Genomic DNA, 26,334 nt, shown 5'->3' with positions numbered 1-26,334 from the left:
CTGGTTTGAACACTGTCTTGTATACAGCTAATTTAGTGTTTTGACTAATTTCTCTCTTATTCCATATGAATTTATTCAATTGACTTCCCACCATACCAGCTTTGCTGATTCTGTTGACTATTTCTTTATTTAATTTACCATCTTCAGTAAAAATCGTGCCTAAATAAATAGCTGAAATGTTTTACTTGTTCCACAGGTTCTCCATTCACAACACAGTAGACATTTTCAATGATTCTGCCTATTTTCATTGTCTTTGTCTTTTTATTGCTGACCTTCATACCATATCTATTACAACAGCTATTCAATTTAGTCAGAGAATCTTGCAGACTTGTAGCAGATTTATTTAGAAGTATAATATCATCTGCATAAAGCAAAGAGCTGACATTAACATCTCCAATTTTGATATCATGTTTAATACCACTTTCCTTCATAAAGTATCCATATAGATAATGAATAACAGAGGGGATAATGTACATCCTTGTCTCACACCAGATTTAACATTAAACCATCTTCCTGTAATTCCTTCAATTCTAACTGCTGACTTACAACTCAAATAAAGACTAAGTATTGCTTGATATAATGCCCCATTGACACCATATAACTGCAGCGTATTGAATAGATTCTCTCTTGGCACCTTGTCATATGCCTTTTCCAGATCGACAAAACTTAAATACAGATCTTTGTTATATTCCCATGCTTTCTCGACTATTTGTCGTAAAGTGGAGATCTGATCCTGACAGCCTCTATTTGGCCTGAATCCAGCTTGTTTTTCACCAAGCTTTTCTTCCACAATTCTTCTCAATCGTTTCTCAAGTATACTTGCATAGATCTTGCCAGGAACACTCAGTAGGGAAATACCTCTGTAATTCTCACATGCAGTTTTATTTCCCTTTTTATATATGGGTACTATGAGAGCTCTACTCCAATCATCGGGAATTCGTCCCTCTGTCCAGGCTTTCTGAACTATGCAGTGCAGCCACTGTAAGACTCTTATACCACCATACTTCAGCATTTCTGGTCGAATATCATCTACTCCTGCTGCCTTTCCACATTTCAAGCCTTTGATGGCTTTTTCTACTTCAACTATGGATGTGTATTCCTGACTGCATGCCTGGTCAGTGTTTTTTACCACTGTGCTATCATCACTGCTTGTTTCATTTAGCAGTTTTTCAAAGTAATTACTCCATACTTCAAGGATATCTTTTTCTTCTGTTTTCATGTCACCTTTATCATCTCTAACTCCTTTTACAGCACTCTTTCCTCCATTCTTAAGCTTCTTCAACAACCTCCAGAATATTTTGCCACCTTCTTGATATTTATTTTCTATATTCTTGCCAAAGTTTTCCCATGACTTTTGTTTAGCTAGTTTTACACAGTGTTTAGCATTCTTGCATTTGTCTCTATATTCTCTAAGAGCACAAGCTGACTTATTTGACAGGAACTTTTGGTATGCTTTCTTCTTTTCCTTCACTGCCTCTTTAACTTCCTGTGTCCACCAGGGAGTTCTGATTTTTTTTATCCTTACAGACAACCTCACCACATGCCTCTCTAGCAAAATCAATCAATGTTTTCTTCAAAGTTTGCCACTGAATCTCCAAGGTTTGATTCCTGTTCTCAAACTCTTTCATTTTTTCTTCAATAATCTTTGTGTATTTTAGTCTACAGTTCACATTTGAGAGCTGCTCAACTTTCATTCGCTTTAAAACTTTCTTACATGTTATTCTTTTCAATGTGAAATTCAATTTTATCCTGCTCAAAACTAAATAGTGATCACTTCCAATTTCAAATCCTCTATACACTCTGGTGTCCTGCACCAGGGAGAAAACATCGCTATCAACAATAACATAGTCAATGATACTTTTCTTATTCTTAGCCTCTTCTCTCCATGTGAATTTGTGCACATTTTTATGTTGGAACATGGTGTTAGTAATAACCAGTCCATGTCCTAAGCAGAAATCCAACAGATATCAATCATTTCCTACTCTGCTATTTAGATCCCCAACAAGGACTAACTTTTCCTTTTTCATTGTGTCAGTTGCTTTTTCTAAAGCATCAAAAAATTCCTCCACTTCTACCTTAATAGAACCTTCTGTGGGACCATAGGCACAAATAAGTCTCATTGTCCAATTCCCCATTCTGATATTTGCCCACATCACTCTACTTGAGACTGCCTACCATTCAAGAAGATTAGCCTTGTATTTTGTGTTGAATACTATGGCTACTCCTTCTTTTCCTTGATTGTCATTGCCTGAATATAACATTTTGTATTTATTGCTCAGAACGATCTCACCAGTTTTGGTCTTTTTTGTTTCAGTCACCCCTATTATGTCGATCTGGTACTTATCTAATTCCTCAGCTAGCTCCATTTCTTTGCCATTCAGGCTTCTTACGTTGATAGTACCGATCTTTAACTCTGGTGATGTTGAGTTGGGGTTTATTTTCAGATTTGTTCCAGTAGCTGACTTTTCGCTGTTCACCCTGGTTCCCTGGCGAAAACAACGGGGGCCTTGTTTAACCGGGCGACGCCCCGGCTGGCATGAAATTTTGTCATGTTGTACCATCATTCTATATTTTGATTTAACCAATAAGAATACAATTTGGTCAGCTAAATCCCAAATTGCCAGCCCATCCTCGTCCGTTCAGTATCCAAGTAAATACCCAACAGGGTGCACCACGAGAAGGTGAGGATTGGACATTAGGTCAGAAGCCCTGGTCGGTTCTCCGCATTCCTTTAAAGGCCATGTAGAGGTCTCCTCTCAGTTATACAGCTTTGACCCTTAAGCACCCATTAGTATTATAGAGTTAAATATGTATGCAATAAAACATTTATTATTTATACATTGATTTATTATACAGATATTTCATCTTATATATCATAAGACATCAGAGTGGACAGAAACCACAACAGTGAGGAATTTAAATAAATGAAACAGTAGAGCACATGTATTACATACATATCTGTATATACACAGGTGTCCAAAAGCAAGAACAAACTACATTTTTACCTGTATATGAAAAACTTTTCATGACTACAGCCAAATGTAGACAAATTTATTCCCAGCATACTAATAAATCATATTGCACAAAAAATGTGTTATAAATTTCATACAAACTAAATTGCAATATGTTTTTAGCAAAAGTTACAAATTTCCTAAGGACATAGTTAAGGAATTAATGTACATTGCTTATAGAAAACTATGCAGAGAGACATTTCAGTATGGAATATGTCCACCCTAAACCGCAATGCAGCTCTCACAACATCGTATCATGCTTATCAGCAGCAAGTGATTCAGGAGTTCTTGAGGCATAATGGCCACTCCTCCTTTAGAGCAAGGATTAGGCCTTGTTTGTCTCCAGACGGGAATTTTGAGCAGCAATGCAGCTCCCTATTGCGTTCCAAACATGTTCTATGAGGTTGAGATCTGGGGAGCATTCTTCGGTCTCCAGAAGTATCTCCACTGCTTGTGTACAATGTGGTGTTGCATTGTCATCAATGCAACACCACATTGTTTTTTTGCCTACAGCACCACTAAACAATTGAACATGACATTGAAGAACTTCATTGCAATATCGTTCACCAGTAATAGTCCCTTTTTCCAGTACTTATAGCTCAGTGTGTCCATTAAGAATAATGCCTCCCCTTCATCATGATCCCCAGCACTGCCATATCTATGCTTTTCAAGAATATTCTCGTGATAGTAAGAAGTACCACTTTCATGCCAGATCAAGTATTAAAGGAAAGACTAAAACAACCAGCATCTGTAAATTGGTGTCTTGTCCAATTTTTATGGATACAACACTACTGAAAACGTGCTCTACGATGAGCTGTGGATAAAGGGACACAAATTACAGGCTTTTGAGCCTACTTGTTGTAGACATCTTGCTACAATTTTTCGAGATATCCACATACTCTGCTTGAATTGCAAGCTGACCTGCCATGGTTTGCTTATAACCAAAAATTTTGTCTTTGTGCTCTGTGGTAGAGTGATGGTACCTCTTAGCCAATGTCTGGAACACATTCCATTGGTTTGAAACGCTGCCCATTGTCTGGATATAATGCTATGTGAGATTCCACACTCTCTGGCAATATTAGTAATTCTCTGGCCTTCTTCAAGCTTTCCAATAATTCTCACCTGCATGAAATCATCTAGATCAGTGCTTCCCAAACTTCTGGATGTCAGGGCCCCTTTGGAAAAATTAAAATATTTCACGGCCCCCCTCGAAAAAAATCGTAATATAGACATATATTATTATAATATTTATTGTACTTATATTCAATACAAAACATACACTGCGAATATTGCAAAAATCAAATGCAAATATTATATTCTTAGCATCTTACGTACACATTTGACATGGCACATTATCTCATATTTTTATATAGATAGATATATTGTTGTTGTACATTTGCAGTACAAGCACATGAAACGTAAAACGAGTAGTAATAAACAAAGTAAGAATTAAAAACATAAAAGAAGTTTAATAACAATTTAATATGATGGATGTGTTTCAATACTGCTACACCAATATCAGATGAAATATTTGAAACTGCAATTCTTAGATATCTGCTTAGGAATAAAACTTATATGAATAAACATACTGTATTTACTAATATTCATTAAGCGCCGAAATACGCAAGAAGCAAAATTTGTGAACCCGCACCGATGTGTGATTTTTTTTTTTCATTAAAATATAAAAAATAACAAAAAAGACATAATAAAAATTAAATACATTTCTTTTAAGATAAAAAAAATCCAGTTATTCTTAAAAGATTTTAAATTTGTTTTCATTATTTCACAGCCCCCCTCAACAAAACCTACGGCCCATTTGGGAAGCACTGATCTAGATGATGTCTTTGAGACATTTACAAAACATCCAAGATTGCAACTTTATTCCTTCATGAAAAGAGCTTCCGAACACAATTTTGCTTAGCACAGCCTTTTGCTTTTTATCCTGTTGAGTGTACCAATTGACACCTTTGTACAAGATTTGAAATTTTGAATGTGTACCCACTTTCTATTCAATCATGAGTTATACAAGCTGATTTGTCTAAAGTTGTAATCTTCATAAGTAGTGTTTGTCCTTAGGTTTTGGACACCAGTGTGTGTGTGTGTGTGTGTATATTATAGACTGCCCAGTTCATGATATGCGACTAAGAGTTTATAAGGTAGAACTTAGACATAAGATGATAACAATAATTTTAATTAACAACGTGACATTTCATCCTAATTCCACAGGATTTCTTCAGGTGTTAACATATAAACTAGTAGACAAAACAGTGAGGACTAACAAAGGTGACAACTGTTATGCAGTTACAGAAGAGACTGATGTTATTTTAAAATGTTTCTAAGTGTTCAGTAAAATAACCATAAATTTTTTGTCTACTCTGATCCACAAAACCTTGACATAACCCACTTCAATATCCACGTGTTTATTGGCTATGGTGATATTGCCATCATTTTACTATTGGACAGGCAGAAAAATCAGTTGAACAATGTCGTGAAGAACGGTTACAAGTTAAAATTACACAAGGATGAAATTACATATAGATAAAAATACACTAAGAAAAAATTACAGAAATTTGAATATTCACACCGAAGTTTTTTACTTTGGAGTTTTTTAATTTTTATGATGAATTTTATATTTATTTTCAGATAAGAGTTCCGATAATTTTGTTATACTTTATAAGACCTACCTGTTGACTTTAATTCGATTAAAATATTATTGGTATTTTGTTGTCAAATTAAACACAAACTTTCTTAATATTGCAAAAATTACTTTTATTTTAAAAAATTATAAAAAACAAACACTAAGTCATATAAGCCATACTACGTAAAAAATCGAATCGTCTATTAGAGTCGTAATTTTGTACAATATTTGAAATACGTTGTTTTAACGAAATGTACCTACAACGTCCTGAGTTTCATTGACCAGTTAAATGCTGCAAATAGTTTGTATGTTGTAAAGATAATTCTTTAACAATGTTATCCAAAAATTTCCAAACAGTTGGATGGGAACACTGAAAGAGAGACTGAAGTCAATAGTGCCATCCTTCGATACAATTTGTAGTTCTAGCTATACAGTTGGCTGCAGAGCGTCTATAGTTCCAAGTAGAAATATTGAATAGAGGTTGTCTATAAGTGCCGTTCCTGAGCTGTCGACATCGAATATATGTACGTTCGAAGTAAAGGAGAACTTGCTCAGTTTGTTCATTATATTCGTCTAAATTAGAGAACAGATCAGCAACTTCTAAAAATGTTTCTAACACTTCTTCTTCTGGCAAACGTGCAAGTGATTGTAACATTTTAATGTGCACTGCAAATGACTGATTGGATTCATATAGAGATTTTAGTCCACATTCATTTACTTTGCGTATAATAAATTGTGATAAGTGGAAAAAGCAGCCACCAATTTCGATGTTTTCAAACACGGCACGGAAAGCATTCATTGCTAATGTTTCAAAATCGGTCAAAATTTTTCGTGGTTGAGCTTGAGGAAGTTTCTCCAGTAACTTGTTCAGCATACTCACGTATATTTCGTCCTTTTTCCCTGGTAGAAGAGCCAGTAGACAAGGAAAAGTGATGCCTGAATCATATTGGACATGGATCCTGTATAACTGATAATATATTTCTGGAACCACTTTAAATGTACCATCTGCTAGCCAAAATTCGTTAACTACAAGTTGATCTAGAAGAGTCTTGTGACCAATTAGTATTATATGTTCTGGATCTTCTGCCCCAGAATCATGAATAATCCATTGAGTATTTCTCTGGTATTTCAAAGTTTTTGTTATCTGGATTTGACAGAACGTTTCCGACTGTTTTAGCTTTGGATCTATTTAATCGTCTCGTCATGGAGCTCTTCTTTGGTAGGCACATTTTTAATCCGTCTGATACAGTCACTAAACTGTTAGCTATAATTGCACGAGCCATTGTGCCTGATTCGACATTTTTCTTTTCATTTGATTTGCAAGTTGATGAGCTTCAGATTCAAAAGTCCTATTAACATGACAGTGTTCTGAAGACTCACGGATAATCTTGTTGTCTCTGGTATGGAGTAGTGATTGACAATGTAAAGTTCTAAACTTTGCACAATGCCAATGAATAGTTCCAATAGCAGTTTCACGGTGACGAACAAACTCGAATCCTTTGTAAATTATAATTTGACCACCTTTATTACTAACGCCGTACTCAAAATCAGCCATGGGTAAATTAAAAATTAATTTAAAAAAATTAATCACGAAATTGATTAACTCACACGTTATACACTAGTTGTATTACGAGTCACTAAACTAGAACTGAAGAATGTAAGACAAAAATTTACTTCACCCAAACTATTCTTAGAAATTCTTGAGCAGTTCATGGTGATTAACAATTGTTGATTGGTTTTACCTTAGGAAATTATTCCTTGTAAATCTGAGGTAAGTACTAATTAGGGTAGCTAATCACTACATCATTTTGAGTTTCCAACTCAACCACCTCCCTAATCCCCTTGCCCAAATCTGCACTAGTGATTTACCCCTTGCTGGTTATAAATTTTGTACAATTTTTGGTAAATTTTATTTTATGTGTATTTTTTTCTTAGTGTCATTTTTTCTTTGTTTTTTCTTCCCTGTGTAATTTTGAAATTACTTGTGTAAATATTTTCCTATTTTTCCTTTTAATTTTTTTCTTAGTGTATTTTTATCTATGTGTAATTTTTGCAGTGCAATCTTATCCCATGTAATTTTGTCCTGACACGGTGAAGAACATGTTTGAGATATTGAATACCATAAGAGTGAAACCTCAGCTTTATCATCATATGTGCTCTCTTCAGCTGATCCATGAGATGCTTCGCAAATGAGACTTCACGTTTTATGGGATAAATCAGAACTATTACACTGTTACTGTGATACAATGGAGAGAAAAATCTGGGTCTTTGAAATGGCATTAGATCCTAAACATCTGAATATCAACCCAAGTATCAACTTGTCTGAACACATCCTAGCCTTCATTAGCCAAACACATTCAAGTGAATGTGTAAACATGCACAATATTCTGAACAATTAGAAATATGTTAAAATAACATCAGTCTCTTCTATAACTGCATAATCTTTTTGTCTATTAGTTTGCATGTTTACACCTGAAGAAATCCTATGCAAATAGGATGAAATGTCATATTGTCAATTAAAATAAATGCTATTATGTTATTCATGTGTTCATTAAAAAAAAAAAAAAACCTGCAGAAGACAATTATTTAATACAATTAAAGATAACGATTTCCCACACTTTAGGAATGTGAATGAGTGGCAAAAATAATGAGAAAATACAAACTCATCAACCAACTTCATAACTGTTGCATTCTCCATAAGACAAACTCTCACTGTTGATGCTACTTGATATAGAAAGTACCATGTTCATGCAACTTGTCTTGCTATGGGCAAACAGGAAGATTTGTCAACAAACGTATCTCTGAACATCAAGACCACATTCAGCTCATCAAACCTCACAAATCTAACCTAGCACAACATAGGATTGAAAACAACAGCTACAGGATCCAAAGGGAAAAGGTCAAAACTGTTATTACACAAACATGAACATTTATACAAAGTGAATGCTGAAGCCCTATTTCGTTAACTTGACCTGAATCGTAATAACAACTGCCTCACCTTTTAAAGTGTGGGAAATTGACTTCCTTAACTGTATTCTCTAATCAGAGGGTTTTTTTTTCCAACTCAAAATTATTCAATTTTATTTTATTTTCAGCTAATAGTTTGTAACCAATGAACACTATTGTTTCTTTTATTTAAATTCCTTATTCTTGTTCTATGTCTTATGATACATAAGACAAAATATCTGTATAATAAATACTTTTTTTTACTGTAGTACATGTGTGATTCTATAATAATCCAAGGTGGCATGGGAAATAAAATAGGAACACCAAGATATAATTTATCAGTTAGTTCATTAAGGATTTTATAAGGGGGAATGCAAGCACTAAGAAAGTGATTAGTAAAGCAAAGAGATAAAAAAAAATAACAGAAAATGATTAATAAGAAACTAGCTGAAATCATAAATGGCTTTAACATTCATGATATTCTGTACACTCCTTCAGGTTATGCTAGAAAATGAAATTTGATATCATTCAATTTTTTAAAGTTGTGTTATATTAGGAATGAATACAAAACTTAGCCTGTATTAACATCCTATTCTCATCCAAGTTTTAATGAGGTTAATGTGAAGCATGTTATTTAGCCACACAAATCTCATTAATGCTAAGATGAAAATGGCTAATTCTATCTGCATAGGACTGGCTAAACATGTCTGTCAAAAATAAAAGCCTTGTCACTTCCATGAGATCACCCAGCATACCATCAAATGAAAAGTGGCCTATAAAAATTCTTCACTTCCTAAATGAGATTGAAACCCAGGTCTTGCCAAGTAAACGGAAAGGTTCTCATTCACAATAATTGGTTACTGAAACCACATCCTATATATATCTCCTTAGCATAGGTTTTATGTTTGTGTATCTATCTTTGGTATTAAGTATAACTGTTTAATAAACAATCAATCACTTATTTGAAAGACTATCTTTCAGACATGAAAAACTAAGAATTTGCAAATTTTATAAATTATAAGGCAGTATTTTTTTTTTAAAGGCAATTCTACTGAATTTATTCTCAAAATATATCAAACTTACCAAATACAGTTCTAAAGGTATTTTTTAAATGCAAGCTCCAACTGAAATTTTATTCTTGTCTTTCAAAGGGCAAGTAGGTGATGCCTTTAACAGGGAAGAAGGGGAGAAAAAAAAATCATAATCATTGTTTTATCTGAAGGTATCATTTAACTTTTTTTAAAAAAAATTCTGAATGGGTATAATTTATGCTCATCATTTATTAAACATTTTTTAAATGCATTTTATATGATTTCTAATTCTGATGAAGTAGACAATAAAGCTTGTGAAACCAGTTGGTGTAAATATATCAGTTTATTTCATAAATCAGAGATCTGACAAAATCGGTCAACTTGGAAAAAAGTTATTGACTGGGAAACCAGTCATGAAATATTAATGATACAAGTAGATTCATTATATCTGGCAGGAGATATACCAAAAATTATGATGATAATAAAAGCAGTGTTCAACTTTAAACATTTATTGCTCCACTTACCAACTTTCCACTACACTACATATAATTTAGAAATACCTGAAGAATTCACTCTGATATTGTAGAAAGTAGGGATGCTATTAATTATTTCTAGCAAAAGTTCTAAGTTTCCTCTTAAACAAAATTTACAAGATTCAACTGTTTACAAAAAACTTTTCTGCAGAATTTCTGACTTCTATGTTACAGAGATGTCATACAAGGAAAGTAAATTTTCTTGAGTGAAATGTACAGCAAAAAAACTCTTTATCGAACCTAAGCTACTATGACAGTCCACTGAAACTATAGAAAAGACATCATTTAATAAAAGCTTCCCTTCCACAGTTTTTTTTAGTTTTCTCAAGTGCACTTACATAAATCTTACCAGTCACTCAGGAGCAAAATTCCTCTAATTCTCGCATTCAGTTTTATTTCCATTTTATAGATAAGTACTGCTCTACTATATCATCTGAAATTCGGCCCTCTGACCAGGTCTTCTGAATTATGAAATTTAGCACCTTAAACTTTTATATCTCCAGAATTGAGCATTTCTGGTGTAATGTCAGTACTCCAGCTGCTTTTTAATATTTGTGTTTGATGCTTTTTCTACCTTATACACTGATATGTAAATCTTAATTGCATTCCTCTCGAACGTTTTCTACCACTGCTCTGTCACTGCTTGTTTCAAACCAATTACCACAGATGACTTGCATCAAGAACCCAGGCATCATATTCAAAGTATGCAGAAGCATATAGTAAATCCAAATCAATTATCAGCAAATCCAAATCTAACTTTGTAAAAAGCCACTAGCAGAAAAACTCATCTCTTGACCAAATGGTAGCCATACCTTCTGGTCCCTTGCAAAAGCCATCAGCTGCATGTGAGCACTTCTACTCACCTGTGCTCCCACCTCTCTCTCTTTCTCTCCCATCCAGATGGCACCACTATTACAGCACCCAAAGCAAAAACTGACCTCCTAGTATCACTCTTTTCTCCTCTGACTCCTGGATAGATGTTGAAGGCGAATCACCTCCTTCCATACTAGCAACTGAGCACCATATACCTCCTGTGACCTTTTGGCAGAAAGAGATAAGAAGAATAATAAACAACCTGAACATTACAAAGTAGTCAGGTCCCAATAGCATCTCTCTCTACAGCACTTTAAACATTGTGTTGCAGAGCTAACACATGTCCTGTGTTGTCTCTTCAATCTTCTATAATCAGCTGGCACCTATCCCATCTCATGGAAATTAACATAAAAAATATCCAACTTATTCCAAAGTAGGGAGACAAAAGCTTACCGACCAATTGCCATTACCTCAATCATCTCCAAAATAATGGAGAAAGTAAACAATGGTCAACTTCTTCACCACCTAGAAGCTCACCAGTTAATCAGTGATCGCCAGTATGGATTCTGCCAATCCAGATCCACAACTGATATCTTAGTCTACATCATTCACCACTGGACATGCCATGGAGAGGTTCAAAGAAATGTGTGCTGGTGCCCTGGACATTTCCAAGGATTTCAATCGTATTTGGCATCAATGCCTGCTTTGCAAGCTGTCTTCTTTCGGTCTACCTCCCACCCTTTATAACTGGATGGCCAGCTTTCTCTCTTGTCGTTCACTGCATGTCATAGTAGGCATCACCCACTCTTTGAGCTTTGCCACCAATGCAGGAGTACCTCAGGACTCTGTTCTCTCACCTACCCTCTTTCCCTTATACATAAATGACTTACTCTCAATCACTATAAACCTTGGCTTTGCTAACAACAGCACTCTCCATTCATCCTACTCCTTAGACAGACCATGCAGTTCCCAGACATCCCTTACATCAAGATCTGCAACTAATACCTTAACCCAGTGTTAGTAAGATGGGGTGTCACAGACCCCAAAGATATAGAAAGAAATAACTGCTACACCCCACCTTACTAACGCTGGGTTAAACACTGATTTCCATATCATCCTTCAGTGGGCAAGGATAACCTAGTCGCATTCAATGCTACCAAAACGCAGTCCTGTCTTTTCTCTCACAAAAGGTATCACCTTCTCTCATCTTCAGACTGGATGAACTATCTCTCCCTGACATTTTGGTACCAACACATCACATTAATAGCTTCTTCAGTTTCAAAAAAAACCTAGGCATTATTTTCTGCTCAAGAAACTATTTTACACCTGCCCAGCTACCAACCCTTATACAAATCCCAAATCCACCCATCCTTAGAATACTGTACACACGTTTGGGATGGTGCACTTAAAACCTTAAAAATCCTGGATTTTGTCCATAGGAGAGCAATTCGGCTCATAGGTGACCCTTCTCTCACAGGCTGACTTCAACCTCTATTTCACAGATGCAATGTTTCAGCTCTTTGTCTCTTCTTCAGGTACTTCCATGGTCACTGCTCCAGTAAATTGCCAAACATTAGGTCTGTTAAAACAAGAACAGCTATTGTGCCTGTACAGTGCAACTGCAAACTCCTCAAACCTGCTTCTCCTTTTCCTCATTTATTCCATCTACCTCTGTCCTCTGGAACAGCCTTCCTCATAATGTTTTTACCAAAAATTTTTTTTAACCAACAGCTTTTTAAGAAGAATGGCAATAGGTTTCTTCTTTCTCAATCCTCATCTACATCTCATGCACAGCACTGATGTGCTATAGATTCTTGTACCTATCGTGTAAAAATTACTCCAGACATCTAGAATATCTTTATCTTCAGTTTTCCTGTCACCTTTATCATCACTGATTCTTTTTACAACACTCTTTCCTACATTTCTAAACGTTTTTAATAGCCTCCAGAATATTTTGCCTTCTGAAGAACAATCTTGTGATATCTATACAAAATCCAGGAAAATCAAGGTGAGCATCCAATGAGATTGACGTTATAGATTGCATGTGGATATATATCAGTTTCAGATGTATCTCTGCTACCTCAAAGTAATGTAGAGACATAAAAGAAGAAACACCACAAGTGTTTTGAATGTGGTGGAATGCTGGAAATAAATTCAAGCACCATAAGACACAATCAGCAAGAGTAAAGGTTCTTCAACATGAGGATTATGTTAATGGGAAAAAAGAATTTTTTGTTCATTTCACCTAGGTAAAGAGTGTTGTCCCCTCTCCCTCAGGAATTCACTACAATCAATCTCTCTTTATCACAAAGACATTCTCTTTCCACCTAAGTCTTTTATGTAAGCATTTCCATGGACAGTGTTCTGTTGATGGAACAAGAGCTTCTCCTAGTCAACATTCATTTACTGTCCAGCTCCAAACTTATTGAGCCAATTTCTCTTCCTTTTCTTTCATCCTGTCAACCTCTGTTGTTTGGGACAGTCTCCTCACTCTGTCCTTCAAAGACTACAATCTTTAGGTGTTCAAGAAACATATCAGATCCCCCCCATATCTAAACACAGTAGTCATGTATAAGTAGCTTGTGCAACACTTTGTATGTGGATTAGGTATAAACGTTTTTTTTCCCCATATGTCTCCAACCTCACAAAATGTTGCTGTGAGTGGGAATAAAAAAAAAAAAATATTCAATTTTATTTTTACAAGCTTACTAATGGTGCAAAGTCATGGAGACTTATAAGGAGCAATGCTTATGGTAACAGGAAGAATATGCTTACGGGAAGATTTAAACAGACAGTTTAAATGAATATGTGGGGTTTGAATCTTTTCACCAGGATAAGATTCAGAAGCCTTGGGTAATGGTTGACAGTGGTTTGAAAGCTACACAACACATTGGTGCTATGGTGTATTATACTCAAATTTGGTCACCTAGTTTCCATTTTTATTGGAACCTCTGGAAAGGATCTAGAGATTAAGTGAGTAAGGCAATATCTGAACTGGAATGTTGGCAAACTTCCATCTCAAGATCAGTTTTTTCTGACTTCAGAGACTGGGCTTCCAAACTTCTTTCTGGTCTATATTACATATAATAATCAATGAATGGGTCTTTCTGTTCTCAAATTTTACAACTAATGCTGGAGTACCAGGTGCTGTTCTTTCAGTTACTTTTTTCTTCTGTGTATCAGTGACCTTCTTCAGTTCTGTTTGGCATCCACAGACACTCAAAAAGTTTGATCACAAAACATACATTTCCACCCCTTCAGATTCTTAACTATGCTGAATGACATTCAAATCATTGTCATGTTTGTATACCATTGTTGAACGTACGCAAACATTCTCACCGTTCCTCCTATGATGGTCTAGTTTCTCTGATGCATTAGGTCTCATCCCAGTAAATAATTTTTCAAGGCTCCTGATCCCAAACCCATCTTATGCAAGTCTTTTCTGCCATCAAACAAACTCCACACATCCAAAATCTCACACACATTTCTAGTCTCCACATTAATTCCATTATCAGTAAACATCCACTTAATTTTGCTTGGACCACTTCTTAAGATAATGACCTTATTAGGTTCACAACAATTCATCATCAAATTCCTGCCACGTACCCTCAAGGGGTGTACAGGATATGATCGTACTACATGAAAAAAATTACATCATTACTAACTTCCTATCTATAATTTTCCTCCAAATCAGTCTGTTACATGTCAAGACTCCAACATTATCAGATCTTATATTTCTATCGTCTAAGGCACTTTGTACCGTATCAATCCACCTATATCTTGGTCTTCCTCTGGGTCGTTTTGCTGCCAACCTGGCAGAGAACACTTATTTTGCTAATCTTTCTTCACCCATTCTGTTTAAGTGACCATACCACCTGAGATTAGCTCTGCTAAGACATTTCTAGATGTTGACAATGTCAAGTTCTTTCCTAATATCCTCGTTTTTAATATGATATTGCCATTGATGACATCTGTTCACGCCTATAATCTTTCTCAGGACTCTCATATCTGCCGTCTCTAGTCTTTGTTCAAGTGTTTTACTTCTGACCCAGCTCTCAGATCCATAAGTTAAAACTGGTTTGAACACTGTCTTGTATACAGCTAATTTATTGTTTTGACTAATTTATCTCTTATTCCATATGAATTTATTCAGACTTCCTACCATACCAGCTTTGTTGATTCTGTTGTCTATTTCTTTATTTAATTTACCATCTTCAGTAAAAATCGTGCCTAAGTAGCTGAAATGTTTCACTTGTTCCACAGTTTCTCCATTCACGACACAGTTGACATTTTCAATGATTCTGCCTATTTTCATTGTCTTTGTCTTTTTATTGCTGACCTTCATACCATATCTATTACAACAGCTATTCAATTTAGTCAGAGAATCTTCCAGACTTGTAGTGGATTTATTTAGAAGTATAACATCATCCGCATAAAGCAAAGAGCTGACATTAACATCTCCAATTTTGATATCATGTTTAATACCACTTTCCTTCATAATGTGATCCATATAGATAATGAATAACAGAGGGGATGTTGTACATCCTTGTCTCACACCAGATTTAACATTAAACCATCTTCCTGTACGTCCTTCAATTCTAATTGCTGACTTACAACTCAAATAAAGACGAAGTATTGCTTGATGTGATGCCCCATTGACACCATATAACTGTAGAGTATTGAATAGCTTCTCTCTTGGCACCTTATCATATGCCTTTTCCAAATCTACAAAACTTAAATACTATCTCTGTTATATTCCCATGCTTTCTTGACTATTTGTTGTAAAGTGAAGATCTGATCCTGACAGCCTCTATTTGGCCTGAATACACCTTGTTCTTCACCAAGCTTTTCTTCCACAACTCTTCTCAACCGTTTCTCAAGTATACTTGCATAGATTTTGCCAGGAAGACTCAGTAGGGAAATACCTCTGTAATTCTCACATTCAGTTTTATTTACCTTTTTATATATGGGTACTATGAGAGCTCTACTCCAATCATCGGGAATTCGTCCCTCTTTCCAGGCTTTCTGAACAATGCAGTGCAGCCACTGTAAGACTCTTATACCACCATACTTCAGCATTTCTGGTTGAATATTATCTACTCCTGCTGCCTTTCCACATTTCAAGCCTTTGATGGCTTTTTCTACTTCAAGTATGGATATGTTTTCCTGACTGCATGCCTGGTCAGTGTTTTTTACCACTGTGCTATCACTGCTTGTTTCATTTAGCAGTTTTTCAAAGTAATTACTCCATACTTCAAGGATATCCTTTTCTCCCATTTTCATGTCACCTTTGTCATCTCTAACTCCTTTTACAGCACTCTTTCCTCCATTCCTAAGCTTCTTCAACAACCTTCAGAATATTTTGCCACCTTCTTGATATTTATTTTCTATATTCTTGCCAAAGTCCTTCCATGACTTTTGTTTAGCTAGTTTTACACAGTGTTTAGCATTCTTGCATTTGTCTCTGTATTCTCTAAGAGCACAAGCTGACTTATTTGACAGGAACTTTTGATATGCTTTCTTCTTTTCCTTCACTGCCTCTTTAACTTCCTGTGTCCACCAGGGAGTTCTGATTTTTTTTTAACCTTGCAGACAACCTCACCACATGCCTCTCTGGCAGAATCAATCAAATGTTTTCTTCAGAGTTTGCCACTGAATCTCCAAGGCTTGATTCCTGTTCTCAAACTCTTTCATTTTCTTTTCAATAATCTTTCTGTATTTTAGTCTACAGTTCACATCTGAGAGCTGCTCAACTTTTATTCGCTTTAAAACTTTCTTACATGTTATTCTTTTTAATATGAAATTCAATTTTATCCTGCTCAATACTAAATAGTGATCACTTCCAATTTCAAATCCTCTGTACACTCTGGTGTCCTGCACCAGGGAGAAAACATCACTATCAACAATAACATAGTCAATGAAACTTTTCTTATTCATTGCCTCTTCTCTCCATGTGAATTTGTGCACATTTTTATGTTGGAACATGGTGTTAGTAATAACCAGTCCATGTCCTGAGTAGAAATCCAACAGATATTTGCCATTATTATTAGCTTTGCTCTTTTCTCCAAATTTTCCCAAAATATTTTTGTATGTCTGACAATCATTTCCTACTCTGCTATTTAGATCCCCAACAAGGACCAACTTTTCCTTTTTCATTGTGTCAGTTGCTTTTTCTAAAGCCTCAAAAAATTCCTCTACTTCTACCTTAGTAGAACCTTCTGTGGGACCATAGGCACAAATAAGTCTCATTGTCCAGTTCCCCATTCTCATATTTGCCCACGTTACTCTACTTGAGACTGACTGCCATTCAAGAAGATTAGCCTTGTATTTTGTGTTGAATACTATGGCTACTCCTTCTTTTCCTTGATTGTCATTGCCTGAATATAGCATTTATTTATTGCTCAGAAAGATCTCACCAGTTTTTGTCTTTTTTGTTTCAGTCACCCCTATTATGTCGATCTAATTCCTCAGCTAGCTCCATTTCTTTGCCATTCAGGCTTCTTATGTTGATAGTACCGATCTTTAACTCTGGTGATGTTGAGTTGGGGTTTGTTTTCAGATTTGTTCCAGTAGCTGACTTTTTGCTATTCGCCCTGGTTCCCTGCTGAAAGCTACAGGGGCCTTGTTTAACCGGGCGACGCCCCAGTCAGCCAGCATGAAATTTTGTCATGTCGTACCATCATTTTTTATTTTGGTTTAACCAATAAGAATACAATTTGGTCGGCTAAATCCCAAATTTCCAGCCCATCCTCGTTCGTTCAGTATCCAAGTAGATACCCAACAGGGTGCACCACGAGAAGGTGAGGATTGGACATTAGGTCAGAAGCTCTGGTCAGTTCTCCGCATTCCTTTAAAGGCTATGTGGAGGTCTCCTCTCAGTTATACAGCTTTGATCCTTAAGCACCCCTCACAACAATTCTAGAAACGCAAAATCTTTGACAGCCAAGCATGAGAATGTCATTACTTTAAGAAAAAGTGACCCATGCAAAATTAAGCCAGATGTTTGTTGAAAAATAATATATTCCTGTAAAATTTCTATTGGGGATGATCTCCACACAGGCTGTCCCCCTAGGGAAGGGAGCAGTAGAAAGGAAGCATAAAGGGTGCCAAAATAAGCACCCCAGCTGATTGCCATATAAAAGCTTATTGGCCAAATGGAACTAGCCATTGTCGGTTTAACAAACCAATTCCAGCACACTACATAAAGCATTTCTAATATTATTATTATTATTATTATGTGACACCTCCAGGGAGTCCAAAGACTCATCAAGGGAGAGTGTGCCAACAGCATTGAATGATTGAACCCTTTCCAACTACTAACTGTGCTCAAACTTGCTTATCTTTTTGCATGAGCCATTAGTAGCAGAGGCTCTACCAATCAACCAACCTTTTAATGGCAACCCATTGCTGTATTGTTAACAATACAACAATGGGCTGAAAAGGGGGTATATGTCTGATCCAGTTGGGCATGAGGAGGGGTTCCACATAATTTAACTTATAATGAATTTACAACATTATGGATCGGATTCACATTAAAAAATAAATCAGCATCTGTTACTAAATATGGTATCTTATTTTTAGAATGACCACTTGTAATGTTCTTATAAATTTAAAAAAAAAAAAAAAGACTTCTTCCTTAGGGAAATCCTGCACACGACTAGTGTATACTTTAATCATTTTGTTAAAAAATAAAATAAAATAAAATCACACTGCAAAGTTATTTTTTATGTTGAAACTTACCCACGTGTGCACTGCAACAGATATACATCTGTAAATCTCTCAACACTGTATACACTATAAGAAAAAATTAATATTTTGTTACAAAGAACTCCTGAACGTCAGAATTAAAATTTAATTTACATCCATTTAGAATATATTACATGTTACAATTCTCATAAAGAATAATTAAAATGGGATACTATGTACCAATGGGCTGGAAAACCAATATACCTGCTTGAATCTAAATTAGCCACAAAAATCATACATTGCTCACCTCTGTTTTCTTTCAACGCAACATTGATTTAGGTAGCATTAGTTTTCTTTCTTTAGATATTTCTCCAGTTTTCCCATTGAAAGAATTCTAACTTCAAACACATTTTCTGACAGTCGCATGTGAGTTAGGCAAAAAGTAGGAATTAGAGATTTATGGAGTTTATATCATCACTGCCTTAAATGGATTTATGTCACTCTCATTGCAAAGGCCAAAAATGATGACACTAATGTAGTACTTAGATATTTGGCATATTTTTGAATGCATCGGTGAGCTCCTACTATTGGTAAGCTCTGCTTGACAAACAAGCATGCGCTTTTAAAACTCTAATAATACAGCAAACTGATTAAACAAGTATCTATCCATGACATGAATGAAAGTCTAAATAGCATAAGCTGTACACATTTTCTCTGTTTATCCCTTTGCAAAATAGGCTCATTGACCTGTCACAGCTAAGCAACTTGCCTTCTTCAAAACTGAATGAATGCTCTGACAGGGCAGTCATCCTAGATGCACATTTTGCACATATCAATCATGGATATTTTACAAATGAACAAACCCTACAACTTCCATATGAAACTAACTAACTCACCTTCAGTTGAAAAGGTGAGTTAGCTATAATATTACTATAGGAGACAACTAGAATCAACGTCTCCATAGAACAACTGGAAGGACAATTGTACGTTGTACCACCCTTTGATTGGAATTCTCATCGTGACAGGAAAAATCTTTATGTGGGTTTTTTTTTTCAAATGAAGGTGAGTTAGCCGATCTCATACAGGGGTAGCAGAGTTTTTTCCTCCCTGAAACTCAGGTTTTTCATCCTGCATACAGACAAATCGGCCTTCAGGACACACGCAATTTACAGACATAAAGTACTAGTGGTGGTGGTGGGCAGTAGATGACGTTGGTGTAAATGATGGAGACGAGTTGCAGAGTAGTGCCTTCCCTCAATGAGTCTTTGGACTCCTTGAAGGTGTCACAAAATAATAATAAATTTATCTCCCTAAATCCAGAAAGTTATATATATAAAGTGTATCTTTATTCTTGTATGAAGCTTAGGATTTGTATTTGCTTTTGCAATTTAATTCACAGAAGTGTTTTTTATGGTACATATTGTCACCACAACAAATAAAAATGTGCAGTATACCCCCCCCCCTCTCACACACACAGACTAATAAGTGAGGAAGAAAGTAAAAGCTGTTCTCTTAAGTATCAAGTGTGGATTCTAGTTTGGTTATGCTACTGCAAAGAAATCCTTCAAGTAAATTGTTTTTATACTAGCAAAGAAATCAGAATGAATACATATGTATGGTTCAAATTCATACAGCAGAATAAATGAACATGCCTAAGAAGTAAATTGGGACAGGATATCTCAGGTATTACCTCCCCAAATGAGCCATATTATGGTAGAGCACATTATCAGAAAAAAAAATATTAGTAATAAGGCTTTTCAGTAATGATAATTGTAAATATGCCTGTGCTGTATCCCAGAGAAAAATTTAAGGAGCTCCTTTCGAAAACTGCAAAAGAATGATATACAGGCCATTGCCACTCCTCCTGTCATCAACTTTCCTGTATAAAATATAAACAATTTGTAAACAGTAATAAAAAGAAATCACTACATTATAGCTTTCTGGAATCTGTGTGTTATAGCATTATAGACAGTCTTACCATAAATACTGTTACAACTTCCACACACTCCTGTGCTTCCCACAGATGTGCGCAAGCCTGGTTTTGTTAGTGGTGCTGTGTGCAGCCAACATTTGCATGTTTATCAGTAAAGTTGTCTAGCTGTGTGGGTTAACATGCACTGGGGAGATTATGAGAGCTGTGTAGTTGTAACAGCACTTTGCAAAGTTGGAAAGTAGCCACCTATTACTTTCAACATGCTAAAAACACTTGGAATTACCGTATTTTTCGATAGATAATGTGCACCCTCAACATTTTCATCACTTCTTTTGCTGTATAGATAACGCATAACCATAGAAAAAAACTGTTTGATAGCGAAAGAGCTAAAGGTATGGGAATATCTACTGTCAGGACTCTCATATCTGTGGTCCCAATCTTTGATCAAGAGTTTTATTTCTAATCCAGCTCTCAGGATCCGTAAGTTAAAATTGGTTTGAACCAGGGGCATATATTCAGGGTGTGCTAGGTATAGGCTGAAAAGTATGACAAGTTTTAGGAGATTGCTTGGATCAGTGCCATGGCATGTACAACTGCAAGGACTAGAAGTCGATAGTGCATGGGAGGTAGTTAAGAAGTGTTTGCATGAAGCAATGACTGACTGTATACCTAGAGTCCGAATAATAAATCAACTAGGGGTTAAATGGATGAATAACACCATCAAGCTTGAGCTGCAAAAAAAGAAACAACTATGGAGGGAATTTAAGGAGAAAGGCAACCGGCAGGCACACGAACAGTATAAAGTGCAGGCCAGAAGTAACGAGTGTGGTAAGAAAAGCAAAAAAGGATTACGAAAGAACATTGGCCATGCAGGCTAAAGAGAATCCTAAACAGTTTTTTAGATATGTAGCAAGTAAAAGGAAAAATGTACATGGCAGAATGATTTTAAAGAATGCCGATGGTAGGGAGGTAACTGAATCAGTTGATATAGTTGAGTTACCAAGTGAGCACTTTGCAAAAATATATCATCCAGGTGGTGACATTGCAGAAACGAATGTACCAGTAGATTATACGGGAATTGTGGTGAATGAAGTGGAGGTGAGTAGTCTATTGCATAACCTCAATGTCAATACATCTATGGGATTAGATGGTATACCAGCTCATGTTGTACGAGAAGCAGCTAAAGAATTGTCAGTACCCTTGACCATTTTGTTTAATTTGAGTCTCGGGTCTGGGTTAGTCCCGAGGGAGTGGAAAGAGGGGAAAATAGTTCCACTGCATAAAGGTGGTTCCAAGACTGCTGTTGTAAATTACCGACCGATTAGCATATCAGGAATCATTGTCAAGGTCTTAGAGAAATTAGTCAAGAAAAGAATACAGGATTGGATAGACCGAAATGGGATATTGTATGGGGGACAACATGGTTTTGGGAAGGGTAGATCACGTTTTATAACACAGTGACGGCTGAACTGGATAGGGGTAATGGGTTTACAGTAATACTACTGGACCTTGCCAAGGCTTTTGATAGGATACCACATAGAACCCTAATCAGTAAACTGGAGCAGATGTGGATAGATATAGGGTTGGTGAGATGGATAGGAGGGTGGTTGAAGGAGATACCAGAGAGTGGTTTATTCAGGAGTGGAGTCTAAAAGACGGCTTGTGACTAGTGGAGTGCCACAAGGCTCTGTTCTTGGACCACTGCTTTTCAATTTGTTCATCAATGATATAGGAAAGGATTTGAGAGGAAGTGTTCACTTGTTTGCTGATGATGCAAAGTTGAGTAGAGCAATTATGAGTGCACAGGATGTTAAAATTTTACAGGATGATTTGGATAGTTTGGAGGGCTGGGCTAGGAAAAATGGATGTCAATTTAATGTGCCAAAGTGTAAGGTTATGCACTTTGGGGTGAAAAGAATAGCAGCAGTATATTGCATTGGTGGAACAGTACTCCAGGAAATTGATGAGGCCAGGGATTTGGGAGTGTTGGTGGATAGGGAATTGAAGTTTTGGGGGCACATTACAAAAGTGACTAAAACAGCTCACCAAATCACTTGGGTTCTGAAAAATACTTTAACATGCAGAGACAAACAAGTTGTTGTTCCTCTGTATCGAGCCTTGATAAGACCCCATCTGGACTACTGTGCCCAGTTATGGGCACCAGGGTTTCTTCGTGATGGGAAGTGGAGAGGATCCAGAGACGAGTAATCAAGATGATAGCAGGTCTGTGGAATGAACCTTACGAGAATAGGTTGAAGATTTGTGGGTTGCAGAAATTGGTCAATAGCGAAGGAGGGATGATATGATTGAGACATTCATATTACTGAAGGGTTTCTATAAGATTTATCCAGAAGATATTTTTGAAAATATGACTGGTGGTGGGAGTACTAGGGGCCATGAATGGAAGCTGGGCAAGAGCGTGATTGACAAGGGTGTTAGAGCTAGGTTTTTTACTTGGAGAGTAGTGAATGAGTGGAATAAGCTTCCAGAGTCTGTTGTGGGTGCTACGACCGTGAATGAGTTCAAGGCAAGGTATGATAGATACTGTGTGAATGTCGAATAGTTGTTCTTGACATGATGTTAGGGCCTCCCTCGATGAGTCTGTCGACTCCTCGGAGTTGCCCGGAACAACAACAATAATAATAATAGTTCGCCCACCGATTAGAGGTCCCTCGACACTTCTGCACATGTCAGAAAAAGGAGAATCCATTCCGATAACAGGGTAATCCGTCTGTCTTCTGGGATGTAATAATAAACAAACTGAGTTTGTTTATTATTACAGGTCGGAAAACTTAGCTTTTCTTTTACGAACATTGCTGTTTTTAAAGTGTAACTATTTTGCTTGTATAACAGTTGGAAAAATGTACGTAGAGTGTTAATAAAATTAAAAAAGGTATAGCATAAAACAAAAATGTAACTAAGTTTATTTTTAAGAAAGTTTAATAAAAATAATTATACAGAAAAACAGAAATTATTTCAAATGAACTTAGATATTCTAAACTTACAGTTGAGAGAACTGAGACACTTTAATGTCCTAAACTGATTAATTATTTATGACTTGTTGTGACTCTCAATAGCATGCAAAAAAAAAAATGTTGGAAAAAATACCATTGTCAAATTCTTTTAATCTTCAGAGTCATCTGAATCGGTGTCCGAATCGCCATCACGTGATTTCACTTAAACTGATCACCAAAGGTTTGCACAATTCTTCGATAATTTCGTCTCTATCCCAATATATATTTTCCAATGAGGTGACATCGGAGCAATATTTTCCCCACTTTTGAACTGTAATACTTTCAATTGCCTGTTCTGAAAGCTTAAAAAGTTTCGACATGTCAATATCCCCAGTTACGTTGCGATGGCGAATGAAACTTTTCACTTCTGCCCAAACATACTCAATAGCATTAATATCGCAATGATGTGGTGGTAGCCTCAAAGCTAGAAATCCATGCTCTTTGAGCATCGTGTCGAATTTAAATAGTTTAGTTGTGGGCGAGTTTCTTTTGACCAAATTAAGCAATTCAATTTTTCGCATATCTGGGGAATGAGAAATGTTATTTGCAGAGAGCCAATCCATAAGAACTTGCTTCTTATTAGACCAATTTGGAACTTTGTTTAATCGAATAGAGTGATATGAAGCATTATCAATTATAACAACAGCATTTTTAGGAAGGTTTGGAATCAGTTTTTCTTCTGCCCACTTTTCGAAGATCGTAGAATTCATTTGCCCATGGTAATCTCCAATAGTTGAATTGGCTTTGTATAGTAAGTTTGAATTCGCTAAAAATCCCATTTCTCTACCCGCACACAAAATTATTATGCACAGCGAGCCATTTCCAGTTTGTAGCACTCCACATTCTTCTTTAGACTGCCAACATTTTCCATAAGTTAAATTACTATCAATCCAAGTTTCATCTAGATACACAATTGGTCTTTTCTCCTCCCTGAAACGTCTTATTGCTCTCAAATACTGCGTTCTACATAAAACAATGTCACTTCACTCCATGATAAGTTTCCTTTTATTCTGGGACATTTTAAAACAAAATCCGATTTCATGAAGTATTTTCCTTAAAGTTTCTCCAAAGAAAATTAATTTTTTTTTTAAGCACAGGAATCAATTTCGGAACAGTTGGCACTCTTTCCTCGACCACGTAAAAATCGTGAATAGTTCTTCTTATAACGTCTACATCAAAAACATTCGAAGCTACGGTTTCGATGGTTTTCTTTCTCTGGCGCTTTTTTTTTTTAGGAAATTTAAATTTTGGCTTACCTTCACCTTTTGATTCCCTACGAATTCTTTTAACAGTCGACCCCGATACAGACGCAATTGCACTTGCATGTTTTATGACTTGAGAAAGGGGAACAAGAAGATGGCCTTCTGACGATTCTTTTTCGCAGAATGTCAGCACATTATTTAATATTCTTTTGCAAGAACTACTGAAACGTGTAACAATAGAACTTGTTGACTGTACTGGATCCATCATACAAATGAATAATAAAAAAATAATGCAAAAAAGGAACAACAAAAATCAAGCTAGTACTAGTACAGCGACAGACAAGAAAGCGCGTGATTTTGCATGTTGGCGACCAATTCGTACATCCTTCATTTCTTTCTCCCCTTCAGCATGAATCGACTATTCTTGGCACCAAGCCAAGAAGGGATCTATATAAATGGTGGGCGAACTATATGTGGTGCAAACCCACGGAATAGCAATTTCACCGATATTATATTTTTGCATTTATTCCTGTTAAAGACTCCCCCCTAATTGTTTGCTGGCTTTACGTGATTCCTAAAATTACACACAATATACTAATGGTCATGAAGAGAAGCCATTATGACATGTAAACATTGTATTACATTCATGTTAATAACCTGGGTGTGTGGTCACAAATATGGACACCTTTGCACTCTTTAAACAGAGGTGCAGCATGTCAAATTCTTAGCATTTCAGTAGTTTTAAATGGTCATTGAAGGTGAGGCAGGATGTGTGCTGAGACAATAGCACCCAAAAGTTGTTAGTGGCTGTGATTGGTTATTCTATGAAACAATCCAATTGAATGTTTGTCCTAAGTCGCTGTTTTTATTTTTTGAGTTCATTTGTTTTGCATGCATGAAGTGACGTTTAGGACCGATATATAGACAAATTTTTAATATATATTTATCATTTTCTATAAATAATTTAAAACTTTTTTGTCCACATTTACAATAGGAAACAATGTTCACGATCTACTGAATGTCCCTTTTTCTGCCGGAGCTTTCACAGATTGTATGATTATAGTCGAAGGAGGTTGAAACTTGTGTATAAATATGTAAGTAAGATGAGTTATTTCAGCCTTTCTTAGGTTCAATCTGGAAAATAATAATTTCCCAAATTATTTATGTCTCACTTCTAGTATTTGCCAATGGTAATTTCACCAAGAAGCATAAACCCTTTGTGCTTTTCACATAAACGGTGCATGTGAAACATAGCTATTGTTCGTTTGACCTTTATGCTTTTCATATGTAAAATTATATTAACTGATAAATTAAGGTATTCGAAGTTATCCTAAAATTAATTGCATTGGACCAATTAAGATGAGTGCTGATGCGTTTTGCACTCTCTTAATTTGTACTTTCATACATTGATAAAAATGCAATCATATGGTCAAATTGAAGTGAATTTTGTAGCATGGGTTGCATAAGCCACATGACAGCACACCCAACTTAAATGGGCATGTGATGCCACTGGTTTGAACACTGTCA

General features: G+C 36.0%; 1 protein-coding gene across 1 annotated transcript in view; it reads right to left on the bottom strand.

Annotated features, from left to right (window-relative positions):
• Positions 1–26,334, bottom strand: part of LOC150096036 (splicing factor, proline- and glutamine-rich-like) — a 285,745-nt gene that overhangs the window by 13,088 nt on the left and 246,323 nt on the right. The window contains exons 9-10 of the transcript XR_016549982.1: positions 18,713–18,766; positions 9,679–9,762 (exon numbers count right to left, since the gene is read on the bottom strand). The gene's annotated coding sequence lies outside the window, so the exon portion shown is untranslated. The remainder of the gene's footprint in view (positions 1–9,678; positions 9,763–18,712; positions 18,767–26,334) is intronic.

Source organism: Typopeltis vanoorti, chromosome 19, assembly GCF_054136105.1.
Source record: "Typopeltis vanoorti isolate ZY-2024b chromosome 19, IOZ_Tvanoo_1.0, whole genome shotgun sequence".
Classification (NCBI taxonomy): domain Eukaryota; kingdom Metazoa; phylum Arthropoda; class Arachnida; order Uropygi; family Thelyphonidae; genus Typopeltis; species Typopeltis vanoorti.
This window is presented reverse-complemented; position numbering and strand designations above follow the sequence as displayed.